Source organism: Armigeres subalbatus, chromosome 1 (assembly GCF_024139115.2).
Source record: "Armigeres subalbatus isolate Guangzhou_Male chromosome 1, GZ_Asu_2, whole genome shotgun sequence".
Lineage (NCBI taxonomy): Eukaryota > Metazoa > Arthropoda > Insecta > Diptera > Culicidae > Armigeres > Armigeres subalbatus.
The window spans coordinates 68,067,374-68,094,652 of NC_085139.1; the positions used below are offsets into that span (position 1 = coordinate 68,067,374).

Consider the following 27,279-nt stretch of genomic DNA (forward strand, 5'->3'; position numbering starts at 1 on the left):
GCTAGCCACAGCGACGACGACGACGACGGCAACGACAACGCACCTTTCTTCCACTGGTTCGACCGCGCGCGCATCGTCATCGGAGCTTTCGGCCCGAGCGACATCACCCCAAACCGCAATCGCACAATCAACGATTGCGTGGTTCTACACACCCTTCTCGAGCCAACATACAGCAGACCATATGGGAGGAGGGTGGGTTTGGTCGAGCGATCTTGTTTGATGCGCTACCACCTGCCTCCAAGCATGGATCAGTAAGCTCTCGCACGCGCCACTGATTGACTGACTGAATGATTGCCAGCAGCAGCAGCGTTGATGATGACGATCAAGCTTGTTTGGGTGGTCAATGATGTGACGCCGCCGCCGTCGTTGGCGTCGATGTCGTTCGTAACGTTTGAAATGCCGGCTCCAAGCTTTGCAGCAAGCCCCAACGCCAAAAATGAATCATTTCAAGTTGGTAATTCGACGAGCACTGACTGGTGCTCAAAGTACGGTACGATCCAGTGCTAACGGTCTTGAAACGTGATTCTGTCGACGAAAATCAGGATGTGTGGTGCATTTTTGGTGCTTGCATCGACGGTGCTGTTGCACATTGGTGTAAAAAGAGTTGAAGGATTCTTACTGGTGGAGTACCTGATCGGAGGCTGGAAGACCAACGTCGGCCAGTATCCACATATGGCAGCTTTGGGTCGATCAGCTGCGAACGATACCATCGAGTGGTTCTGCGGTGGGACCCTCATTAGTGCGGATTATGTTCTTACGGCGGCGCACTGTGCCAACAGTCGAATGTAGTAAGTACCAAGCAAGCGATCGTGTTCGTCCTTGTAAATTTGACTACGGTCCTTGTGTCTCACCGTTGCCTGTTGCTTTCGCAGTGAACCCCCAACAGTGATTCGGCTGGGCGAATACGATCTAAGCGTAGATGACGACAGTGACCATGAGGATGTGGAAATTTCCGAAATAGTGCATCATCCGGCCTACAACGGGGTTCAGGCGTACAATGACATCGCGTTGATCCGGCTGAAGCGGAACGTCACCTTCACGAGATTCATCAAGCCGGCTTGTCTGTGGCAGTATGAGTCGTTACCGCCCGGGAAGCTTATTGCCATCGGATGGGGACAGCTGGGGCACAGTAAGTAATTGTCTATTTAGAACTCAATCGGTTTTGTAATCATTATGATTATTGAATTGGGATTTCCAGCATAGCCTACAGAAAATATGGGCACCCAGCGTGACAAGCATGTTTGCCTCACGTCGCAGTTCATCAATAGAGGGATTTTCAGCTTTTATATTTGTCCGATGGGATTTCAAAGGCACAATCAGCTTTCTGTGGATTTTCGTTGTGATGCGGGATTGAATGAGTATCGTATCTACAGTTAGTCGAGAGAGCAATGACATGGGAATAATATGATACTGTTTAGATTCTTGATGAATTATGTTTGTTAATCGGATCAAGATTTTTCCGAATTGCCACAATTGAAGGGGTTTCCCCCGAGGAGATACGTTCTTTCTTATTACCAGTACAGGTCCGGCAATTGAACTGCTACATAAGTGAGTTAAAAACTTTAATAAAAAATACGGATTGGGAAGTATTTCTGGGCTCGGACACAGTGTTCTATACTAATCGACTCATCTCGGCGAATTGAGGTGATGCCTGTTTGTGTGTATGTATGTATGTGTGTGTGTGTGTGAATACAAAATTTTGTAGACACACTTTTTGGAACTTAGCATTGGGCGAATAACTCGCAACAAGTTCCATTGGACTGAGAATCCTGTCCCATTGTTTGCTATTGAAAATTGACCAGATTGGATTTTGGGATCGGAAGTTATGGCCAAAATACTATTTTCTATGCGCAAAACACGCTAAAATTCACTTACTCATATTTTTTAGTTTTTTTTTCACGAGAAACGCACCAACACCGCTAAGTTGATAAATCAGGGTTTTTTCATCTATTTTCTCTGTTTTGAGCTCCTTTTCACAAATTCTCGAACATTTTTCCAACTAGGGGGTCCCGTACCGTAGTTGGCTACATGTTCGCCTTCTAAGCGAATGGTCATGGGTTCGATTCCCAGCTCCTCCCCCAACCCCTCGTCAGTCGCCAGATTCGCAGCTCATACGATGGCGTTTTGGGATACGCGCCTTACCGTACGGCCGCCTGATGACGACTAACAACTTGTTCTTCTCGGAGGCATTCCTCCAACGTTACCCGGATAAATGGCAACCGAACAAAGCAACGATCATTGGATACACGACATGGAAAAACGGACACAATGGAATCACGATGAGATGGACTGGCAACGACAACAATAACGAATTATGGATATCTAAAAATAGATTCTGTGTGGCACAATAGCAGTTAAGAACACAAAGTGCCTACCAAATAAATATATCATTAAAAAATAAATTTTACCAACTCATTAAGTTATCTTAGTGGTAATATGGTAAATACGGTCCAACCACCTAAGGCAATTGCAGATCAATCAGATTAATCAATATTATCTTTTCCAAGTACGTGGTTTCTGCTGTAGCCCACAGTATCTCGGCTTTGCCCCATACACTCAAAGGACAATATGGGTCAAATCGCCGTCAGATTCCCACCGATAGGCGGTGATTGTTTTTGCATATTTATATTTCATGAATAGTCTATCTATCTCATATAAAAAAATAATGCAACATTCCTCCAGGGATCCAGACAGAAATCCTCCAAGCATTCCGATAAGAATCCTTTAGTGATTCCGACGGAAGTGTTCCATGAATTCCAAATATTCCCAGAACGTCAACGGGAATCCTCCAGGGGTTCCGACGGAAATGTTTCAGGGATTTTAATGGAGTTCCAGAGTTCCAGTAGTTCTGACGGAAATGTTCCAGAAGTTTCAACGGGAATGTTCAAAAGAATCCATCGGAAATCCTCCAGGAATTCCAACGTGAGTGTTCCAGGAATTTCATAGGCAATGTTCAAGGGATGTAGAAGCAAATCGTCGAAGAATTCCGAAGAAGATGCCGAAGATTGTCGAGGGACTCCGAATAATTCCTTCAGGGATTCCGTAAAGAAGGCTCTAGTGATTCCGAATGGAAGTCGCACGGGTAGTGGGAGGAGGAGTCGCACGGGTAGTGGGCGAGAGAGCGTCCGCTAACATTGAAGCTTATGAGAAACTCAAAACAGTTTTGATGGTAAAGATCCTGGAAATGGGTTTACAGAAATGCTAAGTATACAACGCTGATGAATCTGCGTTGTTTACGAAACTGATGGCCTCTCGTAGCATTATTCTGTGGGATGAGAAGGTTGCTAGTAGTCGGAAATTGAACAAAACACGTTTCACTTTTATGCCATGCGCCAATATTGATGGCTCCATGAAAATGAAACTTATGTTCATCAGTAGGGGAAACTGGACACACATGATCCCCACTTTTTGTTTAGGATATTTCTCGATGTAACATGCACAGATTTGCACGCTTCTTTATGGACTTTATAAAGAACTAGCTTTATGTACCCGGCCTTGCTCGGAATTGCCAGTTTGATTCGCAGTTTTTTTTTTCACAATCGGAAAATGAATAAACCAATTGGTCAACAGGATAATTGCGTTATCTTATCGATACTTCATCATTTGATCAAAAGAAGGCAGATTTCATTTGAAAACATTGACTGATTTTGGAAAAGGGAGCGAATCCATAATCGCCATATTCCGGGCAAACGTCTATTTCTAAAGAAGGACAAACATCCACCGATGCCTTATTCCGAGCAAACGTCTATTTTTAAAGAAGGGATCACATTCACCATCCAGAAGGAAACACATTAATCATTGCTTTTTACGTTGGGCAAACCATGATTTCGATAAATGGTTGAATTGATCGATAACTAAACAATACAATAATGGGTTCAGAAGTTAGGCTGGAGCACACACAAACATACAAACATTGAGTTTATATATCTCGGCAACTTATTCAAAACGACGTATGTGATTTTGTAAACAAAGATGCATACGTCGATTTGTCAAATATGATGACACTCCCACGCAAACCAATACAACGAACATGTAGCCGAAACCTCCCCTACCTGTATGTGGCGATAGTTTGCGTGGGAGTGCTATCAGATTGCAGAAATCAACGTTTAAATTTTTGTTTACAAAATCACATACGTCACATACGTTGAATAAGTATCCGAGATATATAGATAGCTAATAGCTATATGTATCCGGCTTTGCTAGGGACTGAAAAGTAAATTATAGAATTAAAATGTCCAATGCTGTAGCACGAAACCCACAGAGGTAGATCTACCGCTCATAGAATTGAACCTTTGTATCAATATATTTTTATATCTTTGTTTGGCCCTACCTTTTCAATAAACATCTTCCAAAAATAGAGAATAAGTGTACCAAATCTGGTTGGAATTTATCCTGGGAGTTACACTGAATTGCTCATTTTTAAAGACAACCCTTCCCCATAACTTTCCTTTTCCAAAATGACCTCCCACCTTCTTTGTTATCTTCTCCTTAGAATAGAAAATGTGTGCACCAAATTTGGCTGAAATTGGTCCTGGGAGTTGGGTGTTACACTGAATTGCTCTTTTTCTAAAGACAACCCTTCCCCTTACCCTCCCTTTTCCCAATGATCATCCCACCCCTTTGTTATTTTCTCCTTAGGATAGAGAATGTGTACCAAATTTGGATGAAAGCGGTCCAGGGTTCAAAAGAAACACTGAATTGCCTGTTTTCTGAACAATACCTCCCCCCAGACCCTCCCTCTTTCCCAAATTACACTTCCATGTGATCGACTTCTCTTAGTGAATACGTGTACAATATTTGGTTGATATGGGTACTGGAAGTTGGGAGTAACACTGAATTGCTCGTTTTATAAAAACAACCCCTCCCCCATACCCTCCCTCTTTTTACAATGACCGCCCCACCCCATTTGTTATCTTTTCTTTAGGGTAGAGAATGTGTATCAAATTTGGTTGAAATCGGTGCAGGGGTTCAGAATTTACTCTAAATTACCCGTTTTCTGAACAATACCCTCCTCCAGACCCTCCCCCTTTCCCAAAATCTCTCATATGATTGTTTCCTTATAGTGAATATGTGTACAAAATTTGGTTGAAATCGGTCCTGGGAGATGAAAGTTACACATAATTGTTCGTTTTCTAAACAAAACCCCTCCCCCTTTTCTAAATGACCCTCCCACCCCCTTTGTCAACTTCCCCTGAGGATAGAGAACGTGTGTACCAAATTTGGTTGAATTCGGCCAAGTGGTTCAGAAGTAGTTAGCGAACATACATACATAGATTGATTTTTATATATATAGATTTAATTTAATTAGCTATTCAAAAACGTCATTGGAAGCAATTATTTGTTAATGAAAGTTACCAAAAAATCGATTTTGTCGAAAAATAGAAAATTTGGCATTTTCAAAACTTGCGGGAGACTTGATCCCCATATAGGGGGAAATTGGTCCCTTTATAAGCTGAACATGTTTAGGTTCTTCCAAGTCTAATGAAAGATCGAATTGTTCTAGGCTCAAATCCTAACAATTCACCATAGTCTGTCGTAATAGCAGTCGTGCGAAAATTAAATATTGTTCGTATTAAGCAAGGGAAGTATTTTGGTTCTCGAATAGAGTAATGGTGACAGATAGAATGTCTGCTATAACAACAAAATTGACATGGTGATGATGATTTATCTGAAAACCATGCACTCCACTAAAAGACAGTGGTCATATCACGACAACCATGATATTCTCAAGAGGATCTCTCAAAAAAGATTGATCGGTACATAAATATATCTTTTTAATTTTAGATTTTAATTTTTCTATTAAATCTCTGAAAATTCCCCGCACTGCACGTGCCATGACCAATGGTAAATATCCCTGAATACCTGTTTTGGGACCAATAAAAAAAGACTGTGATACATCAAGATCGCCAGACTACTACCAACACCAGAACCGTGATCATACCAGGATGGTGACTTCATACATCAATATGGTACTTTCACGCATTATAATTTGGTACTGTCACACATCATCATTTTTGTAGTGCGTGTTCTTATTACACGAATGCGATTTCTCTCAAACGACTGACCAAAAGTTGTTGAATGAGCCTATTATTAAAAATTCTTTAAGAAGATTTACAAATAAATGGTAATTATAAGCAAACTTCTCCTAGTTCAAACGGGAAAAAAATAATACCGAGATCGAACAATTGCCCTTTAATTTGTTGAGTATTTTCAAAACTTTTTTTTTTTTTTGTGTCTTTATGAAGGAGACTTTCAGCCCGAGACTGGCTCGTCTCCGATTTTCAAAACTTAATTTATACTCTTTTTCATTGAAAATAATGTTAAAATGCATTTAATGAACCTAATCAAAACTAAGTATGTTCAACTACACTTTGTTCTGGTTAATGAAATAAGGCTATTGAGGAATTCAGATTGCGCGTGTATCGTCTGATTGACAACATTGAAGAGAACTTAAATTCATTTATACTTTTTAACTAGAAAAGAATTTTAACACATCAATTAGTTACATACAATTCAATAATCTGCGACGGTATACAACAAACGCCTTAATATATGCAATATTGGGATCAAGTGTGTCCAAACTGTGGGGGATCAAGTGTGTCCATGTTGAGTATTTAATTATTTAATTTAATAGTTAATTGAATGAATTTATTCAATTCTACAATAATGTAACTTTGTCCAGTAAAAGTTTGGTACGTTTTGGTTGGACATATTCAAAGCTATTAAACTTTTCTCATTTGAAGAAAAAAAGGATTGAGAATGCTTTAATAATAAAACCTCTCTAACACCCATATAGGGGAACTGTTCCGATCTCCATCTCACTGTACATATATCCATCTCATCGCTAAACAAAGAAATACGGCACCAAATTCGTCGCTTCTTTTTGTCAACATGCGTGCTCACTGCTGAAAAAAATCACAAAAATAATAAACAAACACAATTCCTTTCCATTGCTTTGTTTTTGATGGGATGGAAATAGGAGCTATGAGATGAAGTGGCGAACCGTTCCCCTACATAAAGTAACTCATATCAATTGTTACTCAGATTCAATAATCTATCTAACGCAGCGGTTCTCAACCTTTCCTTTGAGAGGCACCCCTTCGCTCTTTTGCATTAATTAAGGTATCCCCTATTTTTTTTTGCCGTAAATGAAAAAAAAATGTCACTCATAAGATAAATGGAAAACGGAACTGAAAATTAACGGGATATATGACTTTCCATAAAGTTGGCTGAAATTTTCATTATTTAACTCTTGGAGAGAAACTTCCTAGCCTCTTGAAAGCGACTTTCGACCCTTTTTCCGGGCCTCTTGGAAGGAGGCTTCCGGGCCTCTTGGAATGAGGCTTCCAGGCCTCTTGGAAGGAGGCTTCCGGGCCTCTTGGAAGGAGGCTTCCGGGCCTCTTGGAAGGAGGCTTCCGGGCCTCTTGGAAGGAGGCTTCCGGGCCTCTTGGAAGGAGGCTTCCGGGCCTCTTGGAAGGAGGCTTCCGGGCCTCTTGGAAGGAGGCTCTCGGGCCTCTTGGAAGGAGGCTTCCGGGCCTCTTGGAAGGAGGCTTCCGGGCCTCTTGGAAGGAGGCTTTCGGGCCTCTTGGAAGGAGGCTTCCGGGCCTCTTGGAAGGAGGCTTCCGGGCCTCTTGGAAGGAGGCTTCCGGGCCTCTTGCAAGGAGGCTTCCGGGCCTCTTGGAAGGAGGCTTCCGGGCCTCCTGGAAGGAGGCTTCCGGGCCTTCGAGGAGGCACCCCTTCGCTCTTTTGCATTAATTAAGGTATCCCCTATTTTTTTTTGCCGTAAATGAAAAAAAATGTCACTCATAAGATAAATGGAAAAAGGAACTGAAAATTAACGGGATATATGACTTTCCATAAAGTTGGCTGAAATTTTCATTATTTAACTCTTGGAGAGAAACTGCCTACACACTTAACTCATTTCACCGTATTCGGTAAATTTTACCGAAATCTCAACAGCAGAACTGTTCGGTAATTTATTTTACAGATTTTTTGTAATTTTTTCCATTGCTCAACTGTCAAAATAACCGAAAATCAGTTAAATTATTTACCGAACAGTTCTGCTGTTGAGATTTCGGTAAAATTTTACCGAATTCGGCGATTTATTTTAAGTGTGTAGCCTCTTGAAAGCGACTTTCGACCCTTTTTCCGTGTCTTTTGAAAGGAGGCTTCCGGGCCTCTTGGAATGAGGCTTCCAGGCCTCTTGGAAGGAGCCTTCCGGGCCTCTTGGAAGGAGGCTTCCGGGCCTCTTGGGAGGAGGCTTCCGGGCCTCTTGGAAGGCCCTCCTTCTTGGGCCTTGAAAATCCATCGAGAAATGGCTGAAAAATTAACGATCAAAGTCTATATCATATTTTCATGACGGTCTCCGAATTTCGCAATCGCAAAGTGTACCTAAATATAGAAAAGACAGACGTAGTTCTACGTCAAAACTGCTTCGAAACATAACAAGCCATGAAAAAAAGTTTGTCAAACTTATATACAAAAACGAAAAAAAATCGGACAGAGAAGTGATAAACGTGCTCATTTTGTATTGGGACCATATTTTTTTCCCAAAAGCTGGGTAAATCAAGTTGAATTGGTTGCGGTGTATGGTTTGGTGTAACCGTACCTTTCAACAGTGGTTCGCCGCGTGAAGTTTTGTGAAAGTACCCATTTGGGAACATTACAACAGCGGCGCAGTGTATCACATCCAGAAAATTTGACAATACATCATCAGAACTAGTGCCCGCGTCTTCAGAGTTGATTGATTCTATTTGATTAAAGATTGAAAAATAGAATTCACAATTTCTGAAAACATGAGAAATGAAGAAGGAAGGCAGTATCAAACATACATGAGTGTTTTTACTTAAATTCAATACGTCAATATGAGATTTTTCTCATCATTATTTGAAAATATTGTTGATTCGACGAATGCAAATGTTGTATAGATAAGATCAAAACAACTGTATGTAATTTAAGGGGGGGGGGGTTCCTTAGCCGGAAATTATGATATACAAATTGTAGCTTGACTTAGGAACCTCGCAATTAACAAACGTGGAAGTGCTTAATGAATTGCTGCGAGGCGGCAATGTGTAATGCCAATAAGAAAAAGGAGAAGAAGAAAATGTAAGAGACGACTCACTCTTGGTCTGAAGAGCCCAGCACATAGGATACGATTGCGTTGCGGTTCACAGTTTTCCAATAGGGAATCAGTCAAACGCAACACAAAAGTATCCTATGTGCGGGGCACTTGATCGTCACTATAATAAATATAAAATATGTGAAAATGATATTTCTACACGTGCCAGAATACGTGAAGATGAAGTTCATCAACATTATTAAATGAAGTGAAAAAAAAACGTAATAGTGAGTGATTTTTAATCATTTCAAGTCCATACAGTGATAGTGAGCTATATCCACTAAATTTTTCGCAAAATAGTGGCACTAACTGTATAAAGTTTCAATTGTCATACTTCTACACGTCATACAAACAAAAATAATTTGTGAAAATGTTAAATTTCTAATAGTGTATGTATCACTAATTTACTTCCATGAGCCGATATCGAATACTAGAGCAATGACTCATAGTAGTTCAACTATAGTAATATAGACTAGTGATAATATTGCCTTCCTAGTGAGACGCAAACACCTAATTATCCATTCTCTGTTTTCGAAATATGAAAAATATATGGGAAATATAAATTGTTACTTATCGAGCACCAAAGGACACAACGGCAGCAAACCAGACCTTGATACTGACGAACTACAACGCGGATAACCACAAGTGTGAATCCAGAAACATCGATATTAAGTACGATCCTTCAGAACTATAGAAAGGCTTAGATAAGGTACCCCGGGGCAAGAGGGACCTAAAAAAACGCTAGCTCAGCAAAATTGTTAACGCATACTTAGAAAACAGGGTATTTCAGGACATTAACCACGGATACATCATTATATGCTTTCGTTGTTGAAGTGTAGACGTGTTGTAAGCCATTTATTCAGTTACAAAAAATATTGGTAGTGATATAAATAAATTTACCTGTGGGACCCACTTACCCCTTCAAACGGGGCAAGTGGGAACTATTCTGCTTTAAACTGTCGAACGAAACTAATTTGAAGAATGTAGATGTAATGTTCATGTAATTTCTGAATCGTAGTATTTCAGATCATGAATGGAGGTTTATTGCTTGTCAGACTTTCGTTTTTGCAAAAAGAAAGGGATTTCAAGGTTAGCAGATATAAAAACAAGACAACATCCGGTTTACTGTTTAATTGGTTGTTGTCTGGCTTTCCATTCGCTTACTTTCTTACCAAATGTGTTTGATAGAAAGGATAAGCAAATCATTGTTTACTTTTCGAATGAATGTATCTCTGTTTAGAACACAAATTATTACATAAATTAGAACTTTAAAGGGAACGTTTTTATTCAATTTTTAAAAGATCGAAATGGCCAATTTATGTCTTAAGAACTTTATTTATCTGAAAATCTGTCAATCTGATGCAAAGTTTAAAAATAACAAAACACAAGACAAAACCTGTTGATCTATTGCGAAATGAATATATTGTTTGCACTGTAAACGGAAAATTTCGCATAGTTATAACCATTGCTATTTCCATGGGGGAGATAATTTTCAGAAAGTAAATTACACATTTGGTAAATCAACTGTATACTACTTCTAAACAACGAAACCAACGATATCAACTGCATTTGATTCAGATCCATATAATATATGAGTGTCGAAGCTATTTTTCACTAGTCAACAATCTAAAAACAGGTAAACTGGCTCAATCGAAAATGTTGTTCGAATATGTCCCACTTGCCCCATGTATGTTAAAACTCAAGGGCAAGTGAAAATTGCAGATTTTGGTTTTAATCAAAACTTTTAAATCGTTTTCGATGTCACACAATTATTTAATTGCTCAAAGTATTCGCTTTCCACATCAATGATTAATTTGGAAACGACTATTTAGTTGGAAATCCATTGAATGAAAATAAAAGTAATAACTTTTGCCAGTAGTTTAAAGTCATGATTAAACAATACTATTAGTACGGTTTTGATTCCAAATATTTTTGTGTCAGGCGAATTCGTTGATAGTTCTGCTTCATCTTTCTTGAACATTGTTACCATTAAAAACGTTCACCGATTAATCGGCAGCCATAGTACCCACTTACCCCGTATTTTCACTTGCCCCGGGGTACCTTAATTTCTTCTTGAATCGACCCGAATTCTCAGATTCAGTCCACGCACCATACAAATATTCCGATACAGAAAGATATTTACTTGATACTTGATGGGCTACAGCTCTTCGATGAACCTACGTCGAATGGAGTATCCTTCTCCACTGGACTCGATCCTGGACCAATCGCTTCCAGTCGCCCTGAACATTGAGCGCCCTCAGGTCCTCTTCAACTGCAAAAAGCCATCGTGTACGCGGCCTTCCACGAAGCCTGCGGCCTCTTCCGGGTTCTCTACTAAATATTATCTTCGCTTGACGTTCTTCCGACATACGAACAACGTGACCAGCCCACCGTAGTCTGCCGTGTTGTATAAGCTTAATAATATTCAGCCCTTTATACACCTGGTACAATTCGTGATTCATGCGACGCCGCCAGATACCGTTCTCCTGTTTACCGCCGAGTATTATCCGCAGCACCTTACGCTCAAACACTCCGAAAGCTCTCCGATCAGCCTCCTTTAACGTCCATGTCTCATTGCCTGTATAAAGCCACCGGAAGAATCAGAGTAGTATACAGCGCGAGTTTTGTTTTCGTTTGCAGACTACGGGACTTAAGCTGGTTACGAAGTCCGTAATAAGCCCTATTTGCAGCTGCAATACGCCTTTTCACCTCGCGGGTAGCATCATTATCGCACGTCACTAATGTTCCAAGATACACAAATTTTTCTAACACTTCAAATTTTTCACCATCCAGCACTATTTCGCTACCACCACCACTAATGAACCCACGTTGATTGCCAGCGACCATGTACTTCGTTTTGCTGGTATTGATCGTGAGTCCAATCCTCGCTGTCTCCCTCTTAAAAGGCGCAAAAGCCTCTTCCACGGCACGGCGATCAATTCCGATAATATCGATATCGTCCGCAAATCCCAGGAGCATATGCGATTTTGTGATAATGGCTTCTTTGCACACGCTCTCCTAATCGCTCCCTCGAGCGCTATATTGAACAGTAGGTTCGAGAGTGCATCACCCTGCTTTAATCCATCTAAGGTAACAAATAACGTCGATATTTCATCCGCAACCCTTACACTTGATTTCGATCCGTCCAACGTTATACGAATCAGCCGTATCAGTTTCGCCGGAAAACCACGTTCAAGCATAATTTGCCATAATTCATTCCGTTTCACTGAATCGTACGCCGCCTTGAAATCAATAAACAGATGATGTGTCTGCAAGTTGTACTCCCGGAATTTATCAAGGATTTGTCTCAGGGTAAACATTTGATCCGTCGTTGATTGGCCCTCACGAAAACCCGCTTGGTATTCGCCGACGAAGGACTCTTCAAGCGGTCTACGGGACATAATTTTGTACGCCGAATTAAGGAGGGTTATTCATCGGTAATTGGCGCACTCCAGTCTGTGCCCTTTCTTAAAGAGAGGGCAAATGAGGCCGTCCAACCAGCTAGCAGGCATTTCCTCGTCTTCCCATATTTTCGACATAATATGGTGCAGAACTTCATAAAGCTGCTCACTGCCATGTTTGAGAAGTTCAGCCGGGAGCTGGTCCTTCCCCGCAGCCTTATTGTTTTTCAGCTCTTTGACAGCTTTTTTAACCTCATCTAGTGTAGGTGACTCCACAGCTTGTCCATCGTCGCTAATATTTATTCTGTTCACCGATGCACCGTCACTTCCTCCATTCAACAAAGTCTCGAAGTTTTGCTTCCACCTGGCAGCCACTTCAGTTTTATCTGTCAGCAAATTCCCTTGTTGGTCGTTGCACATGACGGGAGATGGCGCTGTCTTTCTCCGCACGCCATTGACAGACTCATAAAACCTCCGCATATCGTTCTGCTCCATTTTTTTCCTGCGCCTCACTAATAACTAGTTCTTCGTACTCTTTTTTCTTCCTGCGGTGGGTTCGTTTTTCGGCTGCTCTTGCTTCCTTGTACCGATCTCTATTCGATCGGGTACCTGACACCAACATCCGGCTTCTGGCAACGTTCTTCTCGTCTGTCACTCTCTGACACTCCTCATCGAACCAACCCGTCCTGGGTCGCCTCTGTGCAGTGCCTACCACTTCTCGTGCTGTTGTGCTCACCGCTCCATGGATCGACTCCCATAGATCGTTGATGTTGTCGCTGACGTTGATTGCACTTATCCGTTCGTCGAGCTTCTGGCGGTACTCAGCCGATACTCCTTCCGCCGACAATCGCTGGATATTGTAACGCATCGTTGGCTGTGATCTTTCGTTCGATACAGTTGACAACCGTGATCGAATTTTACTGACAACGAGGTAGTGATCAGAGTCAATGTTCGGACCTCTGAATGTCCGCACATCGATAACATCCGAGAAATGGCGCCCATCCACCAGAACATGGTCTATCTGGTTGCAAGTTTCACCATTTGGGTGTCTCCAGGTGTGCTTTCGGATGTTCTTTCGTGCAAAGTAGGTGCTACTGATGGCCATCCCTCTGGCAGCAGCAAAATTTACTAGCCGTAGGCCGTTGTCATTGGTAGCGGAGTGAAGGCTCTCCCTACCGATTATGGGACGGAAAAAGTCCTCTCTACCGACCTGAGCGTTAGCGTCTCCGATAACAATTTTCACGTCATGCTTTGGGCACTCTCAATAGGCTTTATTTGTTTATTTATTAAAATAATTCAACTGACAATGAATGTCTAAATGAATATTAGTTAAACTAATTGGTTACGGTCAGCGGTACGGAAAAAGTCTAGTAACCGATGACGAAACACGTCAACTGATGAATTAAAGTCAAAAATATCGAAGAACTCGTTGAAGCGGCGACTGATGAATCGAATTGGTTCGTGTAGTGCATAGTTGCTAGTGTGTGGTTCTAGAAGCAAAAATAGACGTTGACGAAGAGGTCTTTCAGGTGCATATAGATGTAACTCAAGACATTCATAAAACAAGACAAGACAAAACAAGACATTCATAAAACGTGTCCTTCACGTCGTCGGATTTATCGTTTGTCGGTGCGTAAACGTTGATTAGGCTGTAATTGAAGAATTTGCCCCGTATCCTCAACACACAGATTCATTCGCTAATGGGTTTCCACCGCATCACTTGCTTCATCTGCTTGCCCATCACTACGAAACCAACTCCATGCTCTGTTTTTTCACCGCCGCTGTGATAGATGTTATACTTGAATGCAGTATTTGTCGTGGGGTCCACGGCTCGGAATTCACGTTCTCCGGATCTAGGCCATCGGACTTCCTGAATAGCAGCCACATTCACTCCAACCTTCTGCAGTTCACGAGCCAGAAGGCTCACTCGTCCAGGTTCATTTAGGGTCCTGACATTCCAGGTACCGAGTTTCCAATCATAGTCCTTATTTCGTTGCCGGGTCGGTTGCCAAAAATAACGTTCTCTTTTTCTTCTATCTCCATTTTTCGTGGTATTTGAGAGGCTTCAGTAAGCTACCTTACCGGGGTCGCGTTACCTACATCGCGATGATGGGGCTGCCACCTTAGGTATAGCTGACGCAATACAGCATTTCGTTAATCAGCCGCTGGGTACCAGGCAGACGCTGTTTGAGCCGCACCTCCTGGTGAACAGACGCTCGAGGCGTACCTTCTCACTCTAGCTGATGTCAGAAGGACAACAGTGCCCAGGCTGCACTACCAGCTAAGTACACAACCCTTAGCTGGCGGTCTTTTGTCATCGGACGACCCGTGGAAGCGTGAGATAGGGACTTGTGGGGACCAGAGCTCTGTTGGGCGCTCGTTCCTTGATGTCAACCCACCATTTTGCCCCCCTCACCATAAACAACGTAAAAATATTCATCGCCTAATATTTCAAACAGACCTCAGTCAAAATAAAAAAAAACGATTTTAACTCCAATCAACAGATTTCGTATTGATTGGATCTGTTCACTATTTTGCAAAGTATTACATATTCAAAGTGCCACCCCTCTATTTCAATCAACATTTTGAATAAAGTCTCCAGACAAATTTTCAACCAAATCCATGAATATTTATTGAATCTGTAAATCTTTCCAAAATGGTATTTTCAACAAATATGAAAGTATGCAGTATGACAAGTGTTGATTACAGTAGAAAACTCTACTTTTTCTAGTTTTTTACTGAGGGCTGTTGGAAGTATTAGGCGAGAATTTTTTGGGTATGGTGAGGAACATTTTTCATCCATCACTTTATTCTATGGAGTTAGCCTTGGAAGACAAACGAAAATCGTGACTGCTAGACGAAAACCTTTTTTCGTTTCATCCCTTTACCTCTCACTCACTTTTTGTGAGAAAAATTAGAAAAATTCTATGGTGTATTGCAGTGGGAGTCGAACCTTAACAATAATAGCCGTGGGATGCGCTTACTCTAGCAACACCATTACGCTATATGCATGTAAACATTAGATTACAGTGCCAAACGTGATTATGCGGAACAGTCCCCGGTTCAGCCTTCTTGTCTCACATTGCCTGGCGCGGATAACGTTCTCGTTTCCATGATGAATCTTCAAAGCCTGGAGATTCAATCCATTGGAAGAGGAATGTGAAGAAATCTGTAACAGATCTGAATATGTAAGAGAATATAGGGAACTTGAGCCTACTGAAGTTGAGGGTCTTGAGGGTCTACTGAAGTTATAGTATGAAGGTAATTTTGAGTATCTAAACAATGTTTACAATATTAAAGAATACATGTAAGGGCTACACGTTCGCTTTACAAGCAAATGGTCATGGGTTCGATTCCCAGCCCCTCCATCAAACCCTCGTCAGTAGCCGGATGCGCATCCTATGCGTTGGCGTATTGCGAATCGCAATTACCGCTACGACTGCTTGATGACGACTGACAAATTGTTCTTCTCAGAGGCATTCCTCCAACGTACCCGGATAAATGGCAACCGAACAATGCAACGATCTTTGGATTCACAACACGGACAAATGGACACAACGGACTCACGGTGAGATGGACAAGCAGCGACAACAACAATGAATAATGGAAAAATCTAAAAATAGATTCTGTGTTGCAGAATACCAAATAAAGAAAGGAATAAACAAAAATTAAAGAATACACAGTAGACCTCTTCATGTTTTCAAAATAAAGTATCATATAATTGGTCATCCTAGAATCACAATTCTTATGCTAAATAAGCCTTCAGTCTAATTTTCAGCAAATTTGGATGAAATTTCCAGGGGGCTCAAGTCGATTTAGTGTATTTTGGCTATTTTACAGTTCAAAAAAAAATCTGACGAGAGATACAAACGTCGAAAAGCATCGCAACAACCTCTAAATGGAAGCTTTTGGTGCTCTAAAAATCTTGTGGAGAATGCGACTCGTTTCGTTAAGATTTTAACCATGTTAAAGTCATTTTCAAGCTTGAAACTGCCTAAAAACACTGTTCTCTCAAAAGTCGTTGTACTGGTCTAATACACAGTCAGTTTTTATTTCTGAAGCTCAGCAAAATAAAGAACAGACTTCTGTAAAAAAAATACGGTTATTTGCTGATTTCCAGTAAACTATTTGCTGTGTTTTAGCAATAAAAAATATGTACGTGTTTGCTGAAAGTTAGGACATGATGTGACAATTCAATCGAGATTGCCTTGTTACTATTCAGTAGGTAGCTCTGACGAGGTGGTCGCTAGTGTAACCAAATTAATTTTGTACAGAACCTTCCAAACAATATGTTTCAAAACTCGATGTTTATCTTCCTTCCCATCCATTGTATATGTAAGAGAAGCGAAAGGATCAAACACAAAAGATGAACTTGAAAAATATGACTGTGAGATAAAAAAATGTCAAAAAAATTAATATTAATATCTATATACATAAAAATGAATTTCTGTCTGTCTGTGCCTTATAGACTCGGAAACTACTGAACCGATCGACGTGAAAATTTGTATGTAGAGGTTTTTGGGGCCGGGGAAGGTTCTTAAGATGGTTCGAGACCCCTCCCCGCTTTGGAAAGGGGGTCTCCCATACAAATGAAACACCAATTTCTTCATAACTCGAGATCTAATCAGAAAATAAATCAATTTGAGGCGAAACGAAGTTTGTCGGGTCTGCTAGTAATGAATAAAATCTACAGTTATAAATCTTTGCAGACCTTGAGAAAAATGTTTAAGCCTTTAGCTATTAAATATAAATTAATTTTATGCCAACAAACTAGAACGCAAACATTTACGTTTATTGCTATTAAATATTAATTTTTAAAACCAGCAGCACGTCCAAACTAACATCAAACTGCCCTACGGAAAACGCGCCGCATCGGTACGATTGTGACAGAAAATCTATACAATTTTGAAGCATTTGAATAATCTAGATCTGCAGGATCTAGAAAATGTGATATACATGATATACATAATCCAAAACATCTGAAGGTAAAAGTTCAGGTTATCACAATAAGATCATTGGAGGGATCTGAATCAGCTCCAGAATCTGAAATAAATAAGTTATTAAATAATGCCCCAAATCTGGATCTAAAAATCAACTAAATCAGGAAAACTTCTGAAACATCTTCTTATTGGCATTACATACCCAACTGGAACAGCTCGCAGCTCAATCAGCACTTCCACAGTTTTATGCACAGGGAAATCGAGACAATTTACAATCCGACCGGCACCGAGAATCGAACCCAGCCACCTTCAGCATGGTCTTGCTTTGTAGCCGCGAGACTTACCGCATGGCTAAGGAGCCCCATACACGCTCCGACATGTTGTACAACTTTGACTCCGCCTCCAGGAAATTTGGTTAAGTCGGAGTGAAGTCGGACCGTCTGTGGGCAAGTTGTACGACAGTTTGATAGTACAACTTGCCCGCAGACGGTCCGACTTCACTCCGACCGAACCAAATTACCTGGGGGCGGAGTCTAAGTTGTACAACATGTTGGAGCGTGTATGGGGCCCCTAAGGAGGGTCCCCTGATATATTACCATCTCCATTTCACTGTTTTTTAACAATAGTTGTTCAAACTGAATCTTTCAAAAAACAACGGTAAACGGACAATACTCAGTAGACCAGTGAGAAATATTTCGCTTATCGAAGACTTTCAACAACTAGCGCACAGATCAAACAATCACATATTACTCACATAATCACACATAAACATTACATATTACTTACAAAACTCAATCAATTTAAATGAAAATAGAGCATACCAAAACGATGGTGCGCAAATTATGTTTACGTTACTGAGCAATATTGTTTAAATCAACAGATATGCATTACGTTTCATATTTGAACACTTTTAACAAAACGTTATTGAAAATTTTAAGTGGAAAGCTAAAGGCGTTTCTGTTACAGAATTGCATTATGTGGTAAGATTTAGTGAAGGAATTTATATGTATAAGATTTTGAATAGAGTTTGAATGTCTTTATTCAGCGGCGCCGCCGAATTTTTGTATGATATGAAAATTCAAAATATTATAAATTCATTTCGAAATTCCGCGAAATTCGAAATTTTACGAAATTTTACTGGTTACGATACTGGCTATGAGTTTTATTCAACTTTGATTCTGCCCACAAGCTCTTGTATCCACATTATACATATATTTATTTTCTCGTTTATTTGATTGTTCATGACAATACAGTTTTTTTTTAAATAATCCCGGAGAAGGCACTAATTTTAATGATTATTGAATTTCTTATCACTTGTAAAAATCATTTTCGCTGGCTATAACTTGACGTGATATTTATTTGGGATTCTAATTTTTCGCACCGCCAAGGGAGTCCTCATTGCTATTCTCATTCTAGCTATCTCTGTCGAGAACTATTTTAGAATAGTACCCCATCTTTCCATCGGGTGGTTTCTATTTTAGGTATGGCGACTTCGTTAACATATTGAGTTTATTATTACATTGTAACCGAGCGTTGCTAAAATTACCCTTTTTGCCTTTCTCGTACACTAAGTGTACGTAAAGGCTATAATATTGCTTCAAAAACAAAATTTTGATAGGAGACCCGGAGGGCCGATTTTTATATACCGATCGACTCAGCTCGAAGAACTGAGGTGATGTCTGTATGTGTGTATGTATGTATGTGTGTGTGTGTATGTGTGTATGTGTACAAATTTTGTAGACACACTTTTTTGAACTTCCCGTTGTCCGATTGGCTCGCAACAAGTTGCAGTCGACGCGGAATTCAGTCCCTTTGTTTGCTATTAAAAATTAGATCAATAGCTCATCGCAATCTGGAGTTATGGCCAAAAAACTGTTTTTGCGTAAAAAAATATAGCAAAGTGTTCTATACTGATTACACCTAGATTCGAACTTCTGACCTCTGGGGTGGAAAGCGCTTGCTGTACCACATAACCATCGGATCACACTTGGTTTGAGTAAATATAAGTCGTACAGTATTCATCAAATTGGTATATGTTCATTTCTTTTCAAAGCCACAGAGTTCACTCTGCTAGGGTGACGGTACCAATATTGGAAGTATTATTGAACCAATGAAAGAAAATATGTATTTGATAATTCGAAATTAGTAGTTTTAATGCATTAACTAATAGACAAACTTTGAATTAGCTAGAAATGAAATTGGATTCATTTCGTCTTGATAATTAATCTAAATTTCTTGGAGGTAAAATGAGCTCCACTATACTGCCGTCGCAAGCATAATAGTCCAATATTGATTTTGCTTGGAAGAAAATATAGAACAGTAACGCTTACGGCGGCAATATATAGGTACGAAAGCAAATTTGTTGGGGAAATTATTGTTTTCAATTAGTATTTATAATGGCATAATTACAACGTGTCGTTTCAAGTAAAGCAAACGTTCAGTAATGCAATGATGAACAATATTATTAAGAACCCATTGTCTCCACTGAGGGCATGATCGCCCTATAAGTGTTTATTTGGGTAACCTTTAACGAAGAGAAATCTGTTCAACAATTAATAATGTTTCTCTTTACTAAGCGTAATCAGGCCCATTTTTTCTATTATTTTGCTATCATGCGCTCGCATACCCTATACGAGTGAACTTCTCACGTGGCATCTTTTTTGTGGCGTTCAATCAGCGTATGGGAGCGCAGCTGATGTGCGTGAGGACGCTATGCAAGCACATTTCGGCGGGAGCGAACGGCACTGCATTCGCTTCAGTCGCTTGCCGTCGGATGAATATCGCAGAAGGAAGCATCACCAACACACCGCATTGGCCCTGACGAAAGCGAGTAAACAAAATGGGAGCTGGATGATGCTTTTTTATTTCACCCGGCAAGGGATATAGGGCGTCAATTTTAAAATGATTGGTAAAACGTTAAAACACATGTTAGCCGAAAATAGTTTAATTTTTCGGGTTCGAAATTTAATTTACTTTTAGATTAGCAACACGAAAGTCTAATTATCTCGATTAAAAAACATGTGTAGATATGTAGCCTAACATATAGGTGAAGATTTCGGCTATCTGTTGGTGGTGTTGGATTGCGTGGGAGTGCTCTCGGCTCTCAGATTTGACAAATCGATGTTTTAATCTTAAACGCAGAGAAGTCGTTTTAAAAATTTTATATTGAGTTATAGAAAATAAAAATTGTTTATAAATATGTTTTTGAAAAAAAAGGAGATCGAACGAGCGTCGAACATACACTCTCTGAGTGAGAGCCTAGAACGATACCCCTTAGCTATATTTGCTTCTTGGAAGCGAGGTGATCGGAGTAGAACAAGTTATACGCAATTTGCACTGATCATCGGCTGCTTGTGCATTCGTGCGGCAACGCGCGGGTGCTGTGTTTAGGTTCCGTGGCATATTTAAATCATCTGACGTTGAAAAACATTACGATTGAGTTTACATCATGTGCTTTTGTGTCAATTCGGTCAATTCATTTAAATATGTCACTTATTATTCATAATGTTTTGGTGTGCCGGGAAGCAACTTCAGAATCAATTTCAACATTTAATTTGAATCCTCTGTAGGCATTCTTCCTGGCGTTGCAACAAATAATTCATATTGGCACAGTATATGTAATACATGGCTGGCCTAACAATTAGTTTGTAAATCAAACAATTTATTTTAATAAATGGTTTTGATTTTTCTATTAATATTAATTTACTATATTCGTACCTTTTCGCTTGCATACCTTCTGTGTGGTTTTTGATAGTTAATCAATTCATGCTATACATAAGTCCTAAATCTTGGACTTCGCTAGACCAATTAATTGGAACATTCATGGTGACAACATATCTGTTTGAAGATTTCAAATAGCACTCGGATTATGTGGAAGAAGCTGAGTTTCGGAAGGATTCGGAGAAAATTTTTCATTCTTGCAAATCAATGGAAATGTATCCAAACTTTTCTACAATCCAAGCATGTTTTGGATCATGTAGTAATCTAAGTTTGATCATTTAGTTTGTCGATGACTCATACCAGAAGTTAAATTTTAAAACGTGTTTTATGGTGAACTTCTGGTGTGAATATTTTTCGACATTTCTAGACCAACATTTGAAAAGGGCGTAACAGCCAAAATTTATTCCTTCAGATTCTTCGTCTACATATATAGCTCTATATGTGGGCGAAGAATCAGAAGGAATAAATTTTGGCTGTTACGCCCTTTTCAAATGTTGGTCTAGATTTAACCTCTGGAATGAGTTATTGACAAACTACTAAATTATCGAACCTATATTACTAAATGATCGAAAACATCCTTGCTATAATCCATTACAAATTACACTAAGGTAAACAACGATTTTTGATTCCCTGACACATTATTGGCACAAGTATGCTGATTTAGGTAACACCAGCTCTGTCACGAGTAATTTATCAAATTTTGTACAGGAGTTTACCTGTAGATCTGAGTGATCTGATAAATAAGTTTAGTTCTGTTCAGTATAATATATACAAAAGCAAATTAAAATTAATCAGCTTTAATCAAACCTTCGGTTAATCACTTCGAAATTTTCTCCATATGAAGAAACGCAACCCTAGTATCGAATTTGATCCGACTTAATAAAATCTGAAGAGAAGATTTTATTAAGTCTGATCAAATTCGTAAATTTTAGTTGAAAAGTGGTTAAATATCAATGACAAAACGGAACTGCTCATCAGCAAAAAATGAGTTCTTATATATATGATGAAGAATCGAACTATTCCAGAAGGTGCCAGAAGCCTAAGCTGGATTCTGACTTCAAAACGGGAAACACTCGAAAATTTGTCATTTGACCAAAATTATGGATCATATTACCGAAGTTATGGATCATAATCACGATAAAAATTGCGCAAAATTGTATTTTTTATTAAATGTAGTTTTCTATGGATAATTTTTAAAACATTTATAGATCATTTGTCATACGCTCATGGGAAAATAGCAGGAATGATATTGTTTTTCTTGATCATGTTTAAAGGTACATACTTATTTTCCAATTATTTGATTTTTTTAACTTAGTTATGCTTAGTTATAGATCTTAAAATTATTCTTTATGGATAAGCCTGAACTATTTTATGGATTTAAAGTAGCGTTTTATGGAACATTCAGATGTTATTTATGGATCGTTGTTGTGCATTTAACGGTACAAAGTAAGGGCTGCCATAAACAAATGTGAAAAATAAGCCCTATTTAGTGTTATATTAGACTTGTAGAATATGTTTGTCAACCCTTTTGAACGAGCGAGAATGGCATCATCACCGCTAGGTGGATTGATCAGGGTTTTTTCTTCAATTCTTCTTTTACTCTCCTGCTTATAACGTAGTATTCTATTAGCAATTCCTCAGTTACTATTTTTAGTATGCTTATAATTTCTGGAACAGTCTACAATTGAAAGCTTTTGCAAGAAACCAACTCCTCGGTGCCTGGGAGCGTTGTTCTCTCGAATACCGGAATATTACAATACCTGTCCCGATGGTAGTTTGTGTTTGGCCAACGGACTTCACTAAGTCACAGAATTCCAAGCTTCATGCGCCGTGCCTCGCTGGCGAGTTGTGCCAGCCTACCTTGTTGAGCTAACGTTAAAACATTCCATGTTCCAATTCGTGTCCTTTGCTTCATGCCAAAAGTCGTCGCCGTTATATCAGTTCTCGATCTTTCTTCGTTGGTTTCTCGAACGGTTTGTTAAGTTTCGGGAGCAGTAGGTCGTTGACCTAAGGTCCCTATCCACCGGGATGGGGCTGCCATCTTATATATAGCTTCCGGGGAAAGGCATTTCGTACGCAGCCGCTGAATGCCAGAACAGCTGCTGTTGGAGCCGCACCTCTTTGGTGATCAGTCGGGTCAAATTTGTTTAAAGTCCTACCCAACACCAGGACTAGGCTGGACCACGACTGGTTGTAGCTGATCCATTTACTGTAATTACTTCTTCGCATAACAATTCAAGACAAAATTTTCAAAACGACTTATCTGCTTTTGTAAACAAAGATTCAAACGACGATTTGACGAATCTGATAGCTCTCCCACGCAAACCAACACCATCAACAGGTAGCGGAAACCTTCACCTACCTATTGGTGGTGTTGGTTTGCGTGGGAGAGCTATCAGATTCGTCAAATCGTCGTTTGAATCTTTATTTACAAAAGCAGATAAGTCGTTTTGAAAATTTTGTCTTGAATTATACCAACACTGGCGGAATTGAACTGGGGCACGATATGGCACGTTATCCTAACAAATTGTTTTTTCTGCTATTCAATTACCTACATACGTAATTATTTTACAAAAGAAAACAGATTTTTCGCAAAATTTTATGAATACCAAAGTGATGTTTTACAAAATAGCAACCCAATGTGAAAACTCAGCGGGGCGCTAAATTTGGAAACTCGTGGCTTACTTTAAGTTGCGTTTTTATTTTACATTTCCGTTTAGATACCACCGGTGTGAAAGTGGGTCCCTATATAGGGCCCGAAAATAGCGATAGAAACCCAGATGGGGACTCCCATGGCGATGCTCTTATAATAGCAGTGTTCATTTGATTCTTGTAACATATGGAACTATTCAAGTTGGAACCACTTACGACTCCATAGACTTTGGATGAGCAATACAAGGCTCACCAACATATGTAGTGCTACATAAGAGTATGAAAAGATAATAGGTCGCATTCATACAATCAGTAAAACAACATGTTTTCACTTGGATTACTACATGTATTACTATGCCCAGATAGCCATGAAGTGCCCTATGTTTCTCTTTAATTTCTTTGTTAATTCTAGTTTTAACCAACGTACCCACGACCCATTATAACAGTGACGACGAGGATCGTCTCGCCTGTCTCTTCCAACCAGACGTCACTGCAAAACCGGTCGACTTCTGGTTGGCTCTTATGACGCACGTTATTTCATACCAGCAGCGCACCATACCTCACAGCACGATCCTGACATTCCGCCCGTTGTCCTAGGCAATCTTATCATCGCGAATTGCCTTTTTTCCAATCCATATCACCAATCAACAAAACTAACCAGACCAATCATTAATCTCCACTCCTGCTCTAGATGGCGGTCAGCCCACCGAACTGCACCAGGTCGATATCCCGACCATTCCGAATCACGAGTGCAACCGAATGATGACATTCCCGCGGACCCGGCGGCTTAAGTTTGGGGTCCTCCCGTCGCAGCTGTGCGCCGGAGAGCTAACGGGCGGAAAAGACACCTGCGAAGGGGATTCCGGAGGACCACTGCAGGTGCCGTCGGAGAACGCTGACTGTAACTTTGACGTGGTGGGGATCACCTCAATCGGAGGGATCTGCGGCACGGCACGGAAGCCTGGCCTCTACACTCGGGTGTCTTTTTATCGCGAGTGGATCGAATCAGTGCTGTATCGGGCGAGAGAGTAACAATAAAGACTGTTTTTTCAATTTTTATTTATTACAAATTTCTGCTTTTTTTCTTTCGAGGTTATGGGTTGTGATAATGAGTAAGTGAGCTTTTGTTTTAATAGAATTTACATTACATATATTTCTGATTTTCAGCTTTTTGTTTTACTGTTTTTACACATAATGAGTTAAAATATACATCATTTTGTAATTCTTCTGATTTTTTTTTCTGTTCAAGCAGCGATCGGGTGAACAGCATCCACCACTATCACCGTTTCTGCCAAGAGCCTCTGAACAGTTCTCTCACTCAGTTGCCATCGATGAATGCTTCTCAAAATTATGATTTCGTTCACATTTTGGCCATCTACAACAGGTTTGTGGCGAATGCGTTTTATTTTTTTTCATTGCCATAGCTCTTGCTGCTTTCGCTCTGTCTCTCTAGTTTTGATTCAGATTTTTAATTTCTGTTCTTAATATTTTCATCTTTTAAATGTTACATTTTAAAAATAGTACTGGCACTGGAGTATATTCTCTCGTCTGTACGTGATTTTTTTTCTGTCTTTGTTGTGTATGACTTGAATACTTTTTAACTTGAGTTTCTCTTGTGAGTAGCAAACGGTCAACATGTCAAATTTTAATTACTTTTTCTCAGTTTCACTTTTTCTTTTAATTTGGAAATCACAGAATTTTTATTTTTAACAATAGATTTTGTTTCTACAGAATAGGTTCACTTGTTTTACTTTCCGTTCTGCTACCAGTTGTCGAAGGAAAAGTGCTGCTTGTTTTGTTGTGCCAGTGTGTTCGAAAAGCTTTTAGCAACCGATGATCTAATTGGAACCAAGTGCTTTCGTTAATTGCGTTTATCCGCATTTTATTTTACATTGTTTTAATTCAAATTTCATGCGAGCTAAGCGTTGACTGAGAAGTAGGCGCAGTGTTCTTGACTGTTGTCGTCATCATCATTGTTCAATATCGCATGTGTTAGTAACAATAAAAAGCCACGTTGCGAGTTTCGATGTGTGAGTGTGTGTTTATGTTTCGGTTTGATTTCGTGATATTTTTTAGTAAAATAGTATTACGCCAAACTTAGGATAAAAACTTTATTAAAAGTAAGCCAAAATTTCAAGATCTAGAAGCTACCAATGAGAACACAAGTAAGCAATGATGTGCATGGAGAGAAGTGCGGGTTACATTTGTCCCAAAAACCAATATGGAAGATAAATAATGCTCAAAATCTTTCAGACCAGCAAGCTTATCGTCCATTCTACTATAAATAATGGAAAAAAACTGATAGATGAGTATATAAAATCATCTTATTACGAAAACTCCTCTATGCAAAAATCAGTTTGCATATCAGGAGGGCAAATCTTCAGTAATAGCGCTTCACAAGCTAGTTACAAAGTTGGAAAGATCTTTTGAAGCATAAGAAATCTCACTTGCAGCGTTCTTTGACATTGAAGGAGCATTTGATAACACATCTCACAGTTCAATAAAGAATGCTATGTTGAAACGAGGTTTTCGCGTATGTATTGTTGATTGGATTGGCGAGATGTTATCAAAAATAGAAATATCAGCCAACCTTGGAAGCTTATCAATTAGAGCAGTAAAAGAGTATTACCAAGGAGGCGTACTATCACCTCTATTGTTGTCTTTAATCGTTGATGATCTTCTCAAACAACTGGAGGCTCGAGGCTTCGAAATATTTGGATTCGCGGATGATATAGTTATATTGGTGAGAGGAAAATATGGCTGTGTTATTTCTAACCAAATGCAAATTGCGCTAAATTTCATCACACTATGGTGTGAAAAAGAAGGATTAAACATAAATTCTTCAAAGGCCACATTGGTGGCGTTTACAAGGAGAAGAAATCATTCTTTTCCTACTTTAAAATTGAAAAGAGCACATTTGAAACTTTCAAACTCAGTCAAGCATCTTGGAGTTAGACTTGACAGTAAGCTGAACTTCAAGCTTCAAAAATTGGCTACTCTTTTAATTACTGGTGCAATGAGAAGCACGCCGAATAAAGCGCTAGACACTGCTCCACGTTAGAGGTGTGCGCCGCCGCGTCACGCCGCCGCCACCGACAGTTTTTGGCACGTCGCCGCCGCTGACATTTTTGCATCGACGCCGGCACGCCGCTGATCTATAATTTTCCACGCCGACTAAGCGTGAAAATTGTGAAAAAGTTCCGTTGAAATCCAAAAATATCTAATTGAAATTAAATTTTTGAACAGAAAATAGTCGTTCGGAAGAAAGCCACAAGGCTGAAAGTTGTTAGGCCGAATATGTCGTTTAACCGAGAGACTAATTGGTACAAACCTACCCGAGCAAAGTTTAAGAGCAAATCGATAACTTGTTTTAATGTTGTAAAATCATCGATTATGTTTACTTAATTTGATATCTTTTTGGGCATTTTAACGGTTAAAATAACAAGAC

At 39.7% G+C, this 27,279-nt stretch overlaps 1 pseudogene; it reads left to right on the plus strand.

Annotated features, from left to right (window-relative positions):
* The first annotated feature begins 436 nt into the window (after positions 1 to 436).
* LOC134226622 (serine protease snake-like) lies at positions 437 to 25,883 on the plus strand (annotated as a pseudogene).
* The last annotated feature ends 1,396 nt before the right edge of the window (positions 25,884 to 27,279 follow it).